This window comes from Salminus brasiliensis, chromosome 24 (genome assembly GCF_030463535.1).
Source record: "Salminus brasiliensis chromosome 24, fSalBra1.hap2, whole genome shotgun sequence".
Taxonomy (NCBI): Eukaryota; Metazoa; Chordata; class Actinopteri; order Characiformes; family Bryconidae; genus Salminus; species Salminus brasiliensis.
This window is the reverse complement of record NC_132901.1, coordinates 652,744-673,074: the sequence shown is the minus strand read 5'-3', so window position 1 is coordinate 673,074 and position 20,331 is coordinate 652,744. Positions and strand designations below refer to the sequence as shown.

The following is a 20,331-nucleotide window of genomic DNA, read 5'->3' as shown; positions in this document are numbered from 1 at the left end:
TCTCCTGGCTCTCGGGTGTAAGTAAACTTTCACATCTGCTCATTTTGATCTAGTTGAGTAATTTAGGATTTGGGAGGTGTGTTTTTACACAGGTTCCAAATAAAGCAAGTCTAAAGCAAGCTTTTGGGTTTCAGGGGTTTCAGGTGTTTGGTTCTCCAGGACTTTTGGAGAAGATGTGGAGATGAGGGTCAGACCAGGAGACAACGTCACTCTCTACAGCGACTGTGTTTGGAAGACTGGATTTAAGACCGTTTGGTTTAGGAACTGCTCGCACCACCATCAGCCTCCCTTCATTATGACAACTGAAAGCCTGCTGCCACGTTACTCTATTAAGTGGAATTCCTCCAACTTATCTCTTGATCTGCTGGTGAAGAACGTTTCTGAGGCAGACCTGGGAGTGTACTACTGCGCTTGGCAGGAGAGAAAGACCAATGATACACAATCCAGAGGTGTTTATTATTTTGGAAAACAGACGACTCGACTCTCTCTCATTGGTAAGTTTACTCTCTCTGACTTGCTGAGTCTTGTGACCTATTCATTAGACCTGCTGATTTATGAAATTAATATCAAATCTCAAATTCTTTTTATGGATATGGTTTTATACAATGCTTTCTCTACATAAACATTCAGACTGGAATTGATTGCTCATGAGTGTCAGTCCCTCGGTATCACGCCCTCCCCCGGGGCGATTCCGAGCTGCTGCCCACAGGCCCAAATAAGGACTTCCGGCTTGTTTTCATTCATGTGTTTGATTCAGTGTCTCATTTCATGAGTTACACCTGGGACTGGGGGTACTTAAGGAGCCTCGACACCTGCCGAGAATTGTATCGTTTGGGACCTTGAGGTCGCCCGAGAGGTTCCCCGTACTGTTAGAGGTGTGTTGAGGCCAGTTTCTGCTCTGTGTCCTCATTCAGGAGCAGGTCACCCTGCTATCCACATTATCAGCATAGCTCGCTCGCTCGCGGTCTGGTTTCTATGGCTACCCACATCCCAGCTAGGCGACCCTCACTCAAGGCAGCACACTGTGGTTCCAGGTTTGGTCTGCCTTGCAGTTTTTGCTCAGTAGCTGGTCCCCCAGCTCTCTCCCCTTTGTCGTTATAGCACCGTTCAACTGCAGTTAACGTTAACCCCTGTTTAGCCCAAGCTCTGCCTGCAGGATTCCTTTCTGGTCCCCTTTTGGTTTCCCCCCCAGCAATAACTGCTCACGCCAGCTCAACCCCCAGTCCCAGATTCGTTTTTGGTTCACCCTCTTGTTTGTCAGGTTTGTGTTGTGTTTGTACCCCATAGTTGCTGCATTGTTTGCCTCGTTTTATCCTTGGTTTGAGACCATCTCTGTGAATGTTCTTCCCAACTTGGTCTGGCCTAGCACGCCATGACAATGAGCTGCAAGATGACCAATTATGAAGCTGAATTCACCAATTCCTAGATAGTCTAAGCTTGCTAATGATCTGGACCTTGTGCTTATTGGTCCATAAACTCTCTTGGTTTGCTGAATAATAAATAACGTCCACTGTTGCGGTTATCCTTCACTGTTAGACCTCCCCCACCCTCCTGTATCCGACTGTAGCATCTGCTGGATGCTGCTGGTCAGTGTGTTCTCCTCACTGATCTTCTCCATCTGTGTGTACAGTATCTGCAGAACCAGAACCAAAGGTACAGTCCCTGATGATTCTAAAACCTGTAAAATATGAAATAATGTTGGTTAATCCGGCATATAATAATCCCATGGTTGTCTCTGCAAATCCCTTTCTTTGTCTGTGTGACTGTGTTCTTATGTTCCTCACCATCATGACCGCAGACCAACGAGGAAACGTAAAAATAAGCAACCATGATGAGGTACAGTACACATTTCCACCTACTCTACACTGCACATATGGTGAACGTTGTGTAGTTCATTAATGGGACACCTCTACTGTAGGTTGGAGAACATGATGTTTGTTATGCTACGTTGGATCTCCCAAACAGTGGACAGAGATGTCTGAAGAAGAAAAGGAGAGCTGAAAGCTCTGATTTCAGCACTTATTCTGAGGTTAAAACTGAGAGGATGTAGAGCTTCTGAGGAAGATTCTGGATGTTTATTACATTGAAGAGTTGAGGGATCACAGGCAGCGAGGTTGGATTTTGATTTAGCTTCAGGTCATTAAGTTCAGGGGGTCATAAATCTGCTGAATTCAGACTGTTATTATTATATATTATATAAATCTTTGTTTGTTCTTGTGCTGTTTATCTTAGTTAGCTTTACCTCATTTGTTTTTGAGTATAAAAATAAGGGGATTGACTCTATTTGGTAGATCGTCTATAGATTTTCAAACTATTAGCATCTTTTGAGCAATTTTAGGACTTATTTTCTTCTAGTACTTTTTGCTGACAGTACTGATTATGATTTTTATGGTTTTGTTAGACAACATTCTCAGATTTCACTGAAATCTAATAAAGCGTATTTTTAAAAAATGCTACTGAACTGTTTGGAATGGTGAAGATTGGTCTCACATCACTACATACATCTCTACTACCACAACAGGTAGTCAAGAACAACACTAAAGCCAACCGATCATTCGGATTATAAGCAAATGCTGCCCACCACTTTAATTAATTTGTCTCTGAGTTTGAAATGGGAATGGCTGGCACCTTCCCCTTATGGGCCATTACCTGAGAAAATACTGTAGTGTTGCTCTGTGATGAGAGAAATCCACCAGTTTTCCCACCAGTGGCTACAATTGGTGTACAAAAGTATTACAGAAGAGTAGAAGACTGGTGCTTATAGGCAGTAATAGCAGGGGTTCAGCACCCTGGACAGGGGTTAAGTCCATCTGGTGCGTGTATTTGAACCTTGTCATAGACACCAGCATGTAATGTGAGATTGAGATTGAATGTGAGTGCTGCTGCTGTTCTCCATTTCTAACAACTGAATAAGACCTGCTTACCCTGCCACTCCCACTCACAGCCTCTATGTAGGACCCTTATAGACCCTTAAGTCTAGAGTGAAACTTTACTCACAAAACTGGTCCCCATCCACTGGAAATCAGAATGGAATTAAAATCAGAATTAGATTCATCTGTTCACTGACTAATGGAAACATTGTGGGTTAATGTGAGAAAATCAGATAAACAGCAATGGGTCTCCTCCCCCACACTGACAGAGCCACGCTAAAAACAGGAAACCCACAGCGAGGCCCTGAAACCTAGGCCACATCAGGCCACAACAAACTGTCTATCTATGCTGTCTGATCTCACACGATCTCTGCACACTGCAGATGCAACTTTCAGATCTGACCTGAACTAGCAGAGACTGGTTAGAGGAGAGGTAGCTTAGGGACATGAACAGGAGGCGTCCGTAACTCACTTGCCTTAAGAAAAGACCCTTGAACACACCTAACTATGAGCTAAACACTGCCAACCTGTACACGCCGTCGTCGCATGAGGAATCGCAGAGCTTCTAGGAGATTCTACCAGAGCTTAAGTGATACAAAGTGAGTCGTGGAGACACAAAGCGATCCACCGAGATACCATGACCACCAAAACGGTTGGGTAAGGTTAAGTCTGGATCAGTATTGTTGAATTCACGGCAGTGACCAAAGAGGATTACGCTCCTTAAGTACTCCCAGTCCCAGGTGAAACACATGAACAGACAATGTGCAATAAGGATCACACCAGGGGAGGGCGCGATGACGAGGGCCTGACAGAAACCACAATAAGCATTAACCATAAGCTTGGGCCTGACACTAATCCTAACCCCAAACATATTCTTAACATGGGTGGGTTGGAGACAAGAGATGTGAGCCTGTAGCCAGAAGGTTCTCCCAGGACTCCAACCCTAACCTAACAGGAAGCTAACTATAGGTGGCTGGTAGCCTAATTGTATGCAATGTGAACCAGTGAGGCCTTTTTTACACTAAAATTCCCCAGGCAACACTGCTGTGGTGCTCCCAGACATGGCAATGCTTTTGCATGGTAATTAATAAAGTGCCATTATAAACGTACCCTACTTCAAACAACATTCTTTGTAGCCTTGTTTTGGTTTTGCTGCACATGCTAGGACAGGAAACCCACAGTGACACCTTGCAGCAAGGGACACATCAGCCCATCACACATTGACTGTCTTTACTGACTGATCTTACTCCAGTTCTGCACCTTTTAGACTTGGTAGAGGAACTGATCCGAGATCTGATTAAGACTTGACAACGCTTATAGGAGTGCACTGAAAAGAAGTGCAATATGAAACTGCTGAGTGATATTGTCCTTAAGAACCTGTAGTTTGAACCACCCCCCTGCACCCAGAAACACACATACACAGTTATGGAAACATCTGTGGTTAGCATCGGCCACCTCATAGACATGCAAAGGCGAAACAGTAGCTCACCATGCATAGACCTAGACAATGAGCTGCAGGTGCGCCCTTACAACTACAGCAAACTAAAGCTAAATCACATTAATTGCTGATTGTAGCATCATATAAACTAATACATGTATATGTAAAGAATCACCTCCCCCCCACCCCCTTACTCCCTTACATGATCACAAGCCTGAGACCTCAGCAGCATCAAAGTTCAGACCTGCAAAAACAGGAAACACACAGTGAGGCCCTGCAGCTCAGGCCACACCAGACCACCACAGACTGACTGTCTTTACTAACTGATCTCATATCTAAGAACCGTCTATCCTTAACTTTGAGACCTGAGTAAGTTTATTACCTAATAAAGCGATCAAACATCTAGTTATGCATCTTATTGCTAACAGTGGTCTTGTTCTTGAGTTCATTTAGACTGAAATATGAGCTCTAAGAGTTCCAGAGTCAGTTTAGAGTTTATATTCTGAAATGAAATTCCTCAAGAATTCCTAGACTTGACCATCTAGAATTTGCTTTATCTCATGGGCAAATAGGTGAAATATCTGTGAGGCTCTGAGGACCAGCTTCAATGCACAGGTGGACAGGTCTAGTCCAATTGCTAAGATGAAAAGACTAATCTCTAGTTTTGATTTTTTTAAGAACAACTTAACCTGTGTTCATTTACAATCGGTATGACTTTTCAGATGTTTGATCATGTGTTTCAGGTGTTTGGTTCTCCAGGATTCCTGGAGTTAGACCAGGAGACGATGCTGCTCACTACAGTAACAGTGTTTATTATTCCATACAGACTATGCTGGCAATATGTCAGGAAGCTCAGTAGAAGATCTGAGAGATGAGCGAGCCTTTGGGACTTTAATGAGCCTTTGGGCCTATCCTGTTCAGAGTCATTGCTTCTGGATGTAATCATTATTGCTGTATTGAATATTGTTAGTTCTCTCTCAAGTCAAAGAAGTGAGTTGAAAAAAAATGTATACTGTCTAAATCAGAGACCACACTGCTAAGGAGTGACCAGTCAAGAAGCATGTGATCAGCTTGCATGGCTGTCATTGGTGAGTTGTTTAAACAGCAGTATTAATCACTACAGAGTAAGGCATAATCGAAAATAGAAATTTCCACTGACGTGGACCAATCAGATCTCAGCAAGCACATCCGCTTCAAACACCCTCACCACCATCTGCCCCCCAGCACCAGTCTCTGAGATGGAAAGATCTAGAGCTGTTCTCCTCGCTCTCTTGGGTAAGTAAACCGTCTAACTTCATCTCATGGCATATCTTGCGATATCACAAAGCTGTGAGAAGGGCTTGGTTGTGTGTGTGTCTTCGCTTCAATAGGCTTTCATTTTGTGTTTCAGGTGTTTGGTTCTCCAGCACCTCTGGAAGATTTGTGGACCTGAGAGTGAGACCTGGAGATGATATCATTCTCTCCAGCGACTGTGTTTGGACGACTGGATATAGAATAATGTGGTTCAGAAAACCCTTACATGATCATCAACCACCTCTCAATGTATCAGCAAAGGATTTGGGCCAGAATGTTCTTCCACGGTACTCCGTAGTGTGGAATATCTCCAGCCAAACCTACAGTTTGCTGGTGAAGAATGTTACAGAATCTGATCTAGGTCTGTACTACTGCTCTCTACATAGGAAAAAGAGGGTTAAGAATAAAAGTGGAGATCCAGTCTATGAAGACGTCTATCAGGACGGAAACAGAGTCACACTTCTTTCTTTCCTTGGTAAGATTTTACCCTCTGATTCCCGCTGCAGTTCACAAGTCGGTCTTGAACTTGAGATCTTTTGTCTTATTGTCAGAATTGTATTGGAATTAATTCTATTTGGTAGTACCTAGTTTGAATGGACTAATAATTCAAAGATACCTCTAATCTCAGAATTTCTTTATCCTTGGACTTGTGCAGGTCTCCCAAGTATTTGTATTTGGACTTGGTCTCAAAATTCACTTGACTTGACCTTGACATGGTCTCTACTCTCATTTAGACAGTTTTGACTAATCGGTTTTTGAATGGTTTTCAACTCAACAAAGGCTTTTTGACTGTGCTGAAGTTAAAGCCAAATGGAGTAATTAATTAACATTACTGTGTGAATGAAACAGTATATTATTAATTATTATTATTAAGGGAATTCTGATCATCTGATTAAAGCAATTTCTTTCTTGCTTATTTCAGACGTGACCATCCCCTGTACCAGCCAACCCCAACCCAGCCCCTGCCCTCCTGTATCAGACTGTAGCGTCTGCTGGAAGCTGCTGGTCAGTGTGTGTCCAGTGTGTGTTCTCCTCTCCTCACTGATCTCCTCCACCTGTGTGTACTGCATCTGCAGAACCAGAACCAAAGGTACTTTCTCTCTCTCTCTTTCTCTGATTTGAATGCATGGTAGAGTCGTAGCCATTGTAACGTGAGCCTGTCTGACTATCCTCATGTTCTTCCCAATCGTAACAGCTGACTGTAGAGCAGAACAACGAGAGAACATGAAGATGAGGAAGAGTAACGAGGTACAGCATGCATTCACACTTACTCTACAGTCTACAGCACTTTACCTGCACATACAGTGATCTCAGTGTGCTTCATTAATATGATGCTTCTGCACCTCAGTATTAGTTTTCTAAAAGAGAAGCTTGGTCTGCAGGTTGGACCCGAGGATATTTGTTACACTTCGTTGGATCTCCTGCACAAAGGACTGGATTGGCTGAAGAAGAAACACATATATTCCGAAGTAGTATATGAGAGAATGTAGATCTTCTGAGAAGTTTTCTGGATCTTCAGCAGGTTCAGACGTTTTTTTTAAAGTTTAGACTTTTCTTATGTTTCACCATTCTTCAGTTCATCCTGTTCAGATAGCATTCTTATTATTGCTCTGTTTGTGTCGTTTGCTTCACTTGCATGTTTTTACAGATTGAAATACGGGAGTGGACTTCTTTTAGATAGCTCCTGTAGATGGTCTACAGAAGTTCAAACTGTTTTTGTGTTTGAGTTAAGCTTCTAGGTTAAGCCTTCGCTTAAATTTGGAGAAAATTGAGGTGAATTTATCAGATGTGTATTTTATTGTAAGTTGAATGTAAGGAAAGCATCTAAAAATACCTACAATGGTGTTGACAATGATTTTGTTAGAGAATGTTCACACATTTCACTGAAATCTAATAAATTTTATTTACAAGTTTCTGAACTGATTGTGTTTATTGAGAACATTCTCACTTCACATCTCAAGTACCAAATCCATTACCCATCCCACAAAGAGCCAACAGTGAGCCAAGGCCAATACTTACCCTGAACCAGCTCTTAGCCAAACCTCAGTCTGGACTCAAGTCCCAAATAAATCCCAGCCACTATTGTCCAGCCTGTGGAAGGACCATGAGTTGAGCCATCATGGACTCTCACTAGAGAAGAGACTGCAGCGTGTCTTTTCGACAGCCCACCCAGCATTCTAAGAAAAGTTAATCTGTTTGGTTAATGACAGAAATTCTCAGTTTCCCAGCAGCTTCTGAAATCAGAGCACAGCAAATGAACAGTACAAAGGCTTTTACTGAAAGCAGTAGAATCAGCACCACAGACAGGGACTAGGTCTGTCATGTTGAGGGGTAAAGTGAAATCAAATGAACTACAGTACAATGATTCTCCTCCCCCACTGAAGGATTGACGACCATGCTGACACAGAAAACCAGCAGTGAGGCCCTGCAGCTCAGGTCACACAGACTGTCCTTAATTCGTGTGTAGAAACCACTTTCAGACCTGGTTACAGTGGAGGAACTGACCCAGGAACTGACCCAGGACCTGACATCAGGTTAAAGAAAGCACTGCTGTCACAGAGATCTCAGACAGATGAACGTTCAGTAAGATGATGAAAAATATGAAACCCTTCAAAGCTGCAGCATCTTTGCTTTGTTGTCTGCACCACCTCCCTCACATACACACTTCTTCAAACCTGAGAGCTCACCAGCATCAAAGTTCAGAGTTGTGAGCAAAACAGGAAACCCACAATGAGGCCCTGCAGCTCAGGCCAAACCAGGCCACCTGACACTGACTGTGTTTACTGATTGATCTCAGATCTGTTTACACCTCTCTGTTCTTAAATTCGGGACTGAATTATGAACTAACTGTTCATAGAATCAGTTTAGAGTTTATAGTCTGAAATGATCAGTCTTACAGTCTCACACAGCTCGAGTTCAAAGGGTCAGAAATGTCACTGTAAACAGTGATCTGCTAATGTAAGGCAGGGGGTTTTACAGCAGTCCTCAGTACCTCCTAAACCACCCACAGTTTTCCTTGAGGATACGTTAACAGAAAAAAAAAACTGAATTGCCTGGATTGTTTTGGGACAAGTTTGAGAATTACTGATGGAAACACTGGGTCAGGTGTCAAGTAGGCCTGAATCCTATAGTACGTTCTCCTTCGATATGCCTGGCTGAGCTAATTTGCTGTAGCAAGTTTCATTGAGGATCTGGTAGACACGTTAAGTCATGTGGTCTGATTGAAATATTTCCTCCTATCGTCTTCAGTGTCAATGCTTCTGAATATGATCATCTTTACTTTATGAGACATTTTTGGTTCTCACCCAGAGTCAGACAACTGAATGGAACAAAAACGTTATACTGTCTAAATCATCAGAGACCACACTGCTAAGGAGTGACCAGTCAGGAAGCATGTGATCAGCTTGCATGGCTCTCATTGGTGAGTTGTTTAAACAGCAGTATTAACCACTACAGAGTAAGGCGTAATCGAAAATAGAAATTTCCACTGACGTGGACCAATCAGATCTCAGCAAGCACATCCGCTTCAAACACCCTCACCACCATCAGCCCCCCAGCACCAGTCTCTGAGATGGAGAGATTTCATGCTGTTCTCCTCGTTCTCTTGGGTAAGTAAACTGTCCAGTAATACCCGTTCAACAGAACCTGGTTAGGAATACCTTAAACGGCTTCATCTAAAGTGTTGCTGGTGTTTCAGGTGTTCGGTTCTCCAGCACCTCTGGAAGAGTCGTGGAGATGAGAGTGAGACCAGGTGACGATGTCACTCTCCACAGCGACTGTGTTTTGAAAGCTGGATTTAAATTAAAGTGGTTGAGAAAATCCTTACATGATCATCAACCACCTCTCGTCATATCAGCAGATAGTTCTGGTCGTGATTTTTCTTCACAGTACTCTGTAGTGTGGAATCAATCCAACAACACTTACGATCTGCTGGTGAAGAATGTCTCTGAATCTGACCTGGGTCTGTACTACTGTGCTCTACATCAGACAAAGGTCTGCAAGAATAGAAGTGGAGATCGAGTCTATGACGATATTCATCAGGATGGAAACAGAACCACTTTTCTCTCTTTCCTTGGTAAGATTACTCAGTTTTACTCTCTCATTCTAGTGCTGTTGTTTTACAGTCAGCCTTGGACGGACCATGCTTTGTCTAATCTCTCAGACATGTGTTGGTCTACATAGTATTTGTACACTGTTAAAAGTATACGATCATTGAGGAACATTTGGAGGTTCTTCAGTTTGAAACTGTGGAAGATTCTCTTAAAGTGCTTTGAGGAACCTTCAAGGAACATTTTCCTTCCAAAATCATTTCCAAAGTATCTTAAAAGTTTCTTCCACAGTTTTAGTGAACTTGGACATAGTATTTGGGCTTGACGTGGTCTCTGCTGTTGGGTATACTTGGTCTTGACTCTCATAGTCTTGGACTCGAAGTTAAAGCCAAAGACTGTTAGATCATTCATCAGTGCCTCAAACAGATTTGGATGCTAATTAACGTAGTTTCTTTCTCAATTATTTCAGACGTGACCGTTCCCTGTACTAGCCAACCCCAACCCACCCCCTGCCCTCCTGTCTCAGACAGTAGCATCTGCTGGAAGCTGCTGGTCAGTGTGTGTCCAGTGTGTGTTCTCCTCTCCTCACTGATCTCCTTCACCTGTGTGTACTGCATCTGCAGAACCAGAACCAAAGGTACTTTCTCTCTCTCTCTTTCTCTGATTTGAATGCATGGTAGAGTCGTAGTCACCGTAACGTGAGCCTGTCTGACTATCCTCATGTTCTTCCTAATCGTAACAGCTGACTGTAGAGCAGAACAACGAGAGAACATGAAGATGAGGAAGAGTAACGAGGTACAGCATGCATTCACACTTACTCTACAGTCTACAGCACTTTACCAGCACTTACAGTGATCTCAGTGTGCTTCATTAATATGATGCTTCTACATCTCTGTAGGCCAGAGGTGAGAATGTTTGTTACGCTACGTTGGATCTCCCAAACAGTGGACCGAAATGTCTGAAGAAGAAAAAGAAGAACTTTGAGAGCTCTGATTTCAGCACTTATTCTGAGGTTAAAACTGAGAGAGTGTAGATCTTCTGAGGAGAGCATTCTTTCAGGGTTCAGAAGGTCAGCAGTGTTGAGTTTGATTTAGGTCAGGTCATTGAGATTCTTCACTGTTTTCAATGTTAGCTTCATGTCATGTCATTTGTTCTTGAGTTTTGAGATTTGAGAAGCATGTGTACTCTATCCGTATGGCGTTATCTCTTGCAGATGTTCAAACAATTAACATCTTATTTGGTAAAAGTCAGCAGTTGTAGGACCTTTGTTCTGATGGTTAATTTCTAACAAAGAGTTTTGTTCGCTAATGTTCTCACATTTGACTGAAATCTAATAAAGCTGAATCTAACTCATGAATGCTACTGTTTGAGCTGTTTGAGGAGCTGCAAAATGTTCTCTCACCACATCTCTACTACCAGGCCAACACTTGCCCTAAACCACCTCTTAGCCCAACTGCTAACTTGGACTGGACTGGACTGGACCTCAAACTGTCACTGTGGTCCATCTCCATGATACAGGGACATAAGGCATATGGCTCTTACATACATATAGTGTCTGCAGTGGTGTCAGCACCAGAGACAGAGACTAACTCTGTGGTTATGGATTGAAACCTTGTAAAAGTCATGTCATTCCACATGTTGTATGGTATGTGTGAGCTGGTCTGTTGCAGTTTTACCTTGACTCCTTCAGTAAAGAGTCCTGACAAGGAACTTCGAACAACTGCCCGAAATCTGCTTACACTACTGCTCACACTAACAGCCTTAATCTAGAACCTCCAGGGGGTACTCCAGCACCTGTAAATCAGAATGTGATTAGTTGATTCCTCTGTGACATCCCAATGATGTTAGTGGTTAATCTGATGCCTGAAGGCCTGATCTAAGATCGAAGAACCGTCTATCCTTAACTTTGAGACCTGAGTCAGTTTATTGCCTAATAAAGCGATCAAACATCTAGTTATGCATCTTACTGTTAACAGTGGTCTTGTTCTTGAGTTCATTTAGTCATCATGTTGATGACTAAACACTTTTCTGTTCTTAACTTTTAGACTGAAGTATGAGCTCTAACAGTTCCAGAGTCAGTTTAGAGTTTATATTCTGAAATGAAAGTCCTCAAGACTTCCTAGACTTGACCATCTAGATTTTGCTTTATCTCATGGGCAAATAGGTGAAATATCTGTGAGGCTCTGAGGACCAGTTTTAACGCACATGTGGACAGGTCTAGTCCTGGGGCCTTGGAGGCCTGAACCCTATAGTTAATTGACCATTAATATACCTGACTGAGCTCTTTTGATGTAGCTAGTTTTAAACATGATCTGATTTGTTGAAAAATAGTACAGTCAAGTCCTCCAGGACTGCGACATGTATTCAGGAACCAATCAGGAACCATGTGCTTTTTAGTTGTGGGTTGGCTTTTTAGCTCAATGTACGAAGGCCCTCACTGTCAAGAGTCAGCCAACCCCAACTGCTAAGATGAAGAGATTAATCTCTAGTTTTAATTTTTATTAAGAACCACATAGAGACATTGCCACATAGAGACTATGCTGGCAATATGTTGGGAAGCTCAGTAGAAGATTTGAAAGATGAGCAAGAATTTGGGCCTTCAATGAGCCTTTGGGCCTATCCTGTTCAGAGTCATTGCTTCTGGATGTAATCATCATTGCTGTATTGAACATTGTTGGTTCTCACTTAAGTCAAAGAACTGAGTGGAACAAAAAAGTTATACTGTCTAAATCAGAGACCACACTGCTAAGGAGTGACCAGTCAGGAAGCATGTGATCAGCTTGCATGGCTCTCATTGGTGAGTTGTTTAAACAGCAGTATTAACCACTACAGAGTAAGGCGTAATCGAAAATAGAAATTTCCACTGACGTGGACTAATCAGATCTCAGCAAGCACATCCGCTTCAAACACCCTCACCACCATCTGCCCCCCAGCACCAGTCTCTGAGATGGAGAGATCTAGAGCTGTTCTCCTCGCTCTCTTGGGTAAGTAAACCATCTAACTTCATCTCATGGCATATCTTGCGATATCACAAAGCTGTGAGAAGGGCTTGGTTGTGTGTGTGTCTTTGCTTCAATAGGATTTCATTTTGTGTTTCAGGTGTTTGGTTCTCCAGCACCTCTGGAAGATTTGTGAAGCTGAGAGTGAGACCTGGAGATGATATCATTCTCCCTGGTGACTGTGTTTGGACGACTGGATATAGAATAATGTGGTTCAGAAAACCCTTACATGATCATCAACCACCTCTCAATGTATCAGCAAAGGATTTGGGCCAGAATGTTCTTCCACGGTACTCCGTAGTGTGGAATATCTCCAGCCAAAGCTACAGTTTGCTGGTGAAGAATGTTACAGAATCTGATCTAGGTCTGTACTACTGCTCCCTACATAGGAAAAAGATGGTTAAGAACAAAAGTGGAGATCCAGTCTATGAAGACATCTATCAGGATGGAAACAGAGTCACACTTCTTTCTTTCCTTGGTAAGATTTTACCCTCTGATTCCCGCTGCAGTTCACAAGTCGGTCTTGAACTTGAGATCTTTTGTCTTATTGTCAGAATTGTATTGGAATTCATTCTATTTGGTAGTACCTAGTTTGAATGGACTAATAATTCAAAGATACCTCTAATCTCAGAATTTCTTTATCCTTGGACTTGTTCAGGTCTCCCAAGTATTTGTATTTGGACTTGGTCTCAAAATTCCCTTCGACTTGACCTTGACATGATCTCTACTCTCATTTAGACAGTTTTGACTACTCAGTTTTTGAATGGTTTTCAACTCAAGAAAGGCTTCTTGACTGTGCTGAAGTTAAAGCCAAATGGAGTAATTAATTAACATTACTGTGTGAATGAAACAGTATATTATTAATTATTATTATTAAGGGAATTCTGATCACCTAATTAAAGCAATTTCTTTCTTGCTTATTTCAGACGTGACCATCCCCTGTACCAGCCAACCCCAACCCAGCCCCTGCCCTCCTGTATCAGACTGTAGCGTCTGCTGGAAGCTGCTGGTCAGTGTGTGTCCAGTGTGTGTTCTCCTCTCCACACTGATCTCCTCCACCTGTGTGTACTGCATCTGCAGAACCAGAACCAAAGGTACTTTCTCTCTCTCTCTTTCTCTGATTTGAATGCATGGTAGAGTCGTAGCCATTGTAACGTGAGCCTGTCTGACTATCCTCATGTTCTTCCCAATCGTAACAGCTGACTGTAGAGCAGAACAACGAGAGAACATGAAGATGAGGAAGAGTAACGAGGTACAGCATGCATTCACACTTACTCTACAGTCTACAGCACTTTACCTGCACATACAGTGATCTCAGTGTGCTTCATTAATATGATGCTTCTGCACCTCATTATTAGTTTTCTAAAAGAGAAGCTTGGTCTGCAGGTTGGACATGAGGACATTTGTTACACTTCGTTGGATCTCCTGCACAAAGGACTGGATTGGCTGAAGAAGAAACACATATATTCCGAAGTAGTATATGAGAGAATGTAGATCTTCTGAGAAGTTTTCTGGATCTTCAGCAGGTTCAGACGTTTTTTTTAAGTTTAGACTTTTCTTATGTTTCACCATTCTTCAGTTCATCCTGTTCAGATAGCATTCTTATTATTGCTCTGTTTGTGTCGTTTGCTTCACTTGCATGTTTTTACAGATTGAAATATGGGAGTGGACTTCATTTAGATAGCTCCTGTAGATGGTCTACAGAAGTTCGAACTGTTTTTGTGTTTGAGTTAAGCTTCTAGGTTAAGCCTTAGCTAAAATTTGGAGAAAACTGAGGTGAATTTATCAGATGTGTATTTTAATGTAAGTTGAATGTAAGGAAAGCAGCTAAAAATACCTACAATGGTGTTGACAATGATTTTGTTAGAGAATGTTCTCACATTTCACTGAAATCTAATAAAGTTTATTTACAAGTTTCTGAACTGATTGTGTTTATTGAGAACATTCTCACTTCACATCTCAAATACCAAATCCATTACCCATCCCACAAAGAGCCAACAGTGAGCCAAGGCCAATACTTACCCTGAACCAGCTCTTAGCCAAACCTCAGTCTGGACTCAAGTCCCAAATAAAATCCCAGCCACTATTGTCCAGCCTGTGGAAGGACCATGAGTTGAGCCATCATGGACTCTCACTAGAGAAGAGACTGCAGTGTGTCTTTTTGACAGCCCACCCAGCATTCTAAGAAAAGTTGATCTGTTTGGTTAATGATAGAAATTCTCAGTTTCCCAGCAGCTTCTGAAATCAGAGCACAGCAAATGAACAGTACAAAGGCTTTTACTGAAAGCAGTAGAATCAGCACCACAGACAGGGACTAGGTCTGTCATGTTGAGGGGTAAAGTGAAATCAAATGAACTACAGTACAATGATTCTCCTCCCCCACTGAAGGATTGACGACCATGCTGACACAGAAAACCAGCAGTGAGGCCCTGCAGCTCAGGTCACACAGACTGTCCTTAATTCGTGTGTAGAAACCACTTTCAGACCTGGTTACAGTGGAGGAACTGACCCAGGAACTGACCCAGGACCTGACGTCAGGTTAAAGAAAGCACTGCTGTCACAGAGATCTCAGACAGATGAACGTTCAGTAAGATGATGAAAAATATGAAACCCTTCAAAGCTGCAGCATCTTTGCTTCGTTGTCTGCACCACCTCCCTCACATACACACTTCGTCAAACCTGAGAGCTCACCAGCATCAAAGTTCAGAGTTGTGAGCAAAACAGGAAACCCACAATGAGGCCCTGCAGCTCAGGCCAAACCAGGCCACCTGACACTGACTGTGTTTACTGATTGATCTCAGATCTGTTCACACCTCTCTGTTCTTAAATTCGGGACTGAATTATGAACTAACTGTTCATAGAATCAGTTTAGAGTTTATAGTCTGAAATGATCAGTCTTACAGTCTCACACAGCTCGAGTTCAAAGGGTCAGAAATGTCACTGTAAACAGTGATCTGCTAATGTAAGGCAGGGAGTTTTACAGCAGTCCTCAGTACCTCCTAAACCACCCACAGTTTTCCTTAAGGATACATTAACATAAAAAAAAAAACTGAATTGCCTGGATTGTTTTGTGACAAGTTTGAGAATTACTGATGGAAACACTGGGTCAGGTGTCAAGTAGGCCTGAATCCTATAGTAAGTTCTCCTTCGATATGCCTGGCTGAGCTAATTTGCTGTAGCAAGTTTCATTGAGGATCTGGTAGACACGTTAAGTCATGTGGTCTGATTTAAATATTTCCTCCTATCGTCTTCAGTGTCAATGCTTCTGAATATGATCATCTTTACTTTATGAGACATTTTTGGTTCTCACCCAGAGTCAGACAACTGAATAGAACAAAAAAGTTATACTGTCTAAATCAGAGACCACACTGCTAAGGAGTGACCAGTCAGGAAGCATGTGATCAGCTTGCATGGCTCTCATTGGTGAGTTGTTTAAACAGCAGTATTAACCACTACAGAGTAAGGCGTAATCGAAAATAGAAATTTCCACTGACGTGGACCAATCAGATCTCAGCAAGCACATCCGCTTCAAACACCCTCACCACCATCAGCCCCCCAGCACCAGTCTCTGAGATGGAGAGATTTCATGCTGTTCTCCTCGTTCTCTTGGGTAAGTAAACTGTCCAGTAATACCCGTTCAACAGAACCTGGTTAGGAATACCTTAAACGGCTTCATCTAAAGTGTTGCTGGTGTTTCAGGTGTTCGGTTCTCCAGCACCTCTGGAAGAGTCGTGGAGATGAGAGTGAGACCAGGTGACAATGTCACTCTCCACAGCGACTGTGTTTGGAAAGCTAGATTTATATTAAAGTGGTTGAGAAAATCCTTACATGATCATCAACCACCTCTCGTCATATCAGCAGATAGTTCTGGTCTTGATTTTTCTTCACAGTACTCTGTAGTGTGGAATCAATCCAACAACACTTACGATCTGCTGGTGAAGAACGTCTCTGAATCTGACCTGGGTCTGTACTACTGTGCTCTACATCAGACAAAGGTCTGCAAGAATAGAAGTGGAGATAAGGTCAATGAAGATATTTATCAGGATGGAAACAGAACCACTTTTCTCTCTTTCCTTGGTAAGATTACTCAGTTTTACTCTCTCATTCTAGTGCTGTTGTTTTACAGTCAGCCTTGGATGCACCATGCTTTGTCTAATCTCTCAGACATGTGTTGGTCTACATAGTATTTGTACACTGTTAAAAGTATACGATCATTGAGGAACCTTTGGAGGTTCTTCAGTTTGAAACTGTGGAAGATTCTCTTAAAGTGCTTTGAGGAACCTTCAAGGAACATTTTCTTTCCAAAATCATTTTCTTGAAGGACCTCAAAGTATCTTAAAAGGTTCTTCCACAGTTTTAGTGAACTTGGACATAATATTTGGGCTTGACGTGGTCTCTGCTGTTGGGTATACTTGGTCTGGACTCTCATAGTCTTGGACTCGAAGTTAAAGCCAAATACTGTTAGATCATTCATTAGTGCCTCAAACAGATTTGGATGCTAATTAACTTAGTTTCTTTCTCAATTATTTCAGACATGACCGTTCCCTGTACCAGCCAACCCCAACCCAGCCCTTGCCCTCCTGTATCAGACTGTAGCATCTGCTGGAAGCTGCTGGTCAGTGTGTGTCCAGTGTGTGTTCTCCTCTCCTCACTGATCTCCTCCACCTGTGTGTACTGCATCTGCAGAACCAGAACCAAAGGTACTTTCTCTCTCTCTCTTTCTCTGATTTGAATGCATGGTAGAGTCGTAGTCACCGTAACGTGAGCCTATCTGACTATCCTCATGTTCTTCCTAATCGTAACAGCTGACTGTAGAGCAGAACAACGAGAGAACATGAAGATGAGGAAGAGTAACGAGGTACAGCATGCATTCACACTTACTCTACAGTCTACAGCACTTTACCAGCACTTACAGTGATCTCAGTGTGCTTCATTAATATGATGCTTCTACATCTCTGTAGGCCGGAGGTGAGAATGTTTGTTACGCTACGTTGGATCTCCCAAACAGTGGACAGAAACGTCTGAAGAAGAAGAAGAAGAAGAACGTTGAGAGCTCTGATGTCAGCACTTATTCTGAGGTTAAAACTGAGAGAGTGTAGATCTTCTGAGGAGAGCATTCTTTCAGGGTTCAGAAGGTCAGCAGTGTTGGAGTTTGATTTAGTTTCAGGTCTGTTTTCAATGTTAGCTTCATGTCATGTCGTTTGTTCTTGAGTTTTGAGATTTGAGAAGCATGTGTACTCTATCTGCATGGCATTATCTCTCGCAGATGTTAACATCTTATCTGATGAAAGTCAGCAATTGTAGGACCTTTGACAGTGCTGGTTATGTATTTTAAGGAGTTTTGTTCGATAATGTTTGATAATTTCACTGAAATCTAATAAAGCTGAATCGAACTCCTGAATGCTGCTGTTTGAACTGTTTGAGGTGCTGCTCAAATTTTCTCACATCAAATCTCTACTACAAGGCCAACGCTTGCCCTAAACCACCTCTTAGCCCAACTGCTAACTTGGACTGGACTGGACTGGACCTCAAACTGTCACTGTGGTCCATCTCCCTGATACAGGGACATAAGGCATATGGCTCTTACATACATATAGTGTCTGCAGTGGTTTCAGCACCACAGACAGAGACTAACTAACTCTGTGGTTCTGGATTGAAACCTTGTAAAAGCTGGTCTGTTGCAGTTTTACCTTGACTCCTTCAGTAAAGAGTCCAGACAAGGAACTTCGAACAACTGAACGAAACCTGCTTATACTAATAGCCTACATCTAGAACCTCCAGTGTCTAGGTACTCCAGCACCTGTAAATCAGAATGGGATTAGTTGATTCCTCTGTGATGTCCTACTGATGTTAGTGGTTAATCTGATACCTAAAACATTCAGTCCAATTCCTGAAGGCCTGATCAATGGGAAAAGCTGCTTGTTTGTCTTAGCAATACCTGTTTAAGCAGTTAGGGAAACATGGGGTGGGTTCATGTGAAATCTGTGATGTCAATGTGAGCAGTGATTATTCTCCTCCCCCACACTGAAGTTCTGATAGCCACACTAAGACAGGAAACCCACAGTAAGACAGCTTTTGACAGTAAGGTCAAAAGCCATTGGAGATGATAAAACTGAGCTCAAATGGCACTACATCAGCAATCCATTCACAGATAGTCATGGAACCGTCTGTGGTTTGTTTGCAAAGTCTGTCATAGTCATAGATATACAGAGACAAACAGAAGCTATGTCCAGAGTGTAATGACATCAGATAAACTAAGACAAGAGAAGAATCGCATGGGAGGGGCCTTGAGGACTAAACTGCGAAAACAGGAAACCCACAGAGAGGCCCTGCTGCCGAGACCACCAGATCAGGTCAGATCACACTGAAAGCATTTACTGACTGATCTCACATCCAATAAGAGGCTATCCTTAAAAACTGCAAGGCCTACTTAACTGCAAGACAGTTGCTTACTTACTGATTACTGGTAAAGCACTGGAGTGGTGGATTTCAACTCCTGGAGGTCTGGATTTCTGGATATTTTATTAATAACCCTGGTTTGAAACATTAAAATCAACTCGTTTATTGACTTGATTGATGATTAGCTGATGTTCTGAGCCCAGGTAAACCTCTGTAGTTACTGTGCTCCAACAGTTTCCTCAAAATGTGAGAAAACTAAAAACACACCTCCAAATATAAGATGATCTTTTTTAAAAACAGGCCAGCCAGGAAACTGGTGATTCTCAGGGGTGGGCTGATGTGGACCAATCAGAGCTCAGCACACACATCCGCTTCAAACACCCTCACCACCGCCAGCCACCCAGCACTGCTCTCTGAGATGGAGAGATCAAGAGTCACTCTCATGTGTAAGTAAACTTCCACATCTGCTTCTTTGATGTAATCTTCTAAAGTTTTCTTCTATTTTATACCTTTATTTAGTGTTTTACAGAGAAACAACATCTGCTATTGTGACTTTCTGTACAAGAAGACTCACAACACCTTTGGACTATGACTTCAAAATTGAAATTGAAAGAATGGATGAAAATGGGAAAGACAAGAACTCCGGGAACATGGACTGGAGATCTGACTTCCAGAATGATCAGAACCAGGGGAGATGTGGAGGTGGTGGGATGTAAGAACTTAGAAGTCAAAAAGACGTAGAAGGTAGATGTCCAGGTAAGTATATGTATACAATGTGACATTGGAAGGAGAAGCTTGGAGCATCTCCAAAGCTTTGGTCAGAGTTTCTAACAGAGTTTTAATGAAATGTTGTTTTTCCACTTTCCAGAATCTCTGGAGCAGATGTGGAGATGAGAATCAGACCAGCTTGGTTTAGGAACTGCTCACATGAGCATCTTGAGCATCATTACATGGAGTTCTTCCATGTTATTCTGTTATGTGGAATCATTCCAAACAACTGCTGATGTGCTGGTGAAGAACATCTCTGAATTAGACCTGGGTCTATATCACTAAGGTCTACATGAAAGAAAAAGAAGCACCAAAGATAACAGTTACAATCCTTCAGAACATTCATCATTATGGAAGCAGAGTCACTTGGTTGTCTTGGTCAGATCATTCACTCTGGCCTGTTTGAGCACCTATGTTTGTGGTTGGTTTCGGATTTTGGATGCTGGACACCCCAGTTCTTTCCCATCTCTCAGCTTGTAGGGTCTGCTGGAAGCTGTGGACCAAAGTATCTAGGC

The 20,331-nt window shown here is 42.4% G+C and overlaps 2 long non-coding RNA genes across 2 annotated transcripts; both read left to right on the top strand.

The window, feature by feature from the left end:
- Window positions 1–1,623: 1,623 nt before the first annotated feature.
- LOC140546457 (uncharacterized) lies at window positions 1,624–2,108 on the top strand. The gene is made up of 3 exons (XR_011978349.1): window positions 1,624–1,653; window positions 1,799–1,836; window positions 1,919–2,108. It is a non-coding gene; the product is annotated as an uncharacterized lncRNA (long non-coding RNA).
- A 17,360-nt stretch (window positions 2,109–19,468) lies between these two features.
- LOC140546434 (uncharacterized) lies at window positions 19,469–19,990 on the top strand. Its single transcript, XR_011978346.1, has 3 exons — window positions 19,469–19,494; window positions 19,568–19,804; window positions 19,917–19,990. It is a non-coding gene; the product is annotated as an uncharacterized lncRNA (long non-coding RNA).
- The last annotated feature ends 341 nt before the right edge of the window (window positions 19,991–20,331 follow it).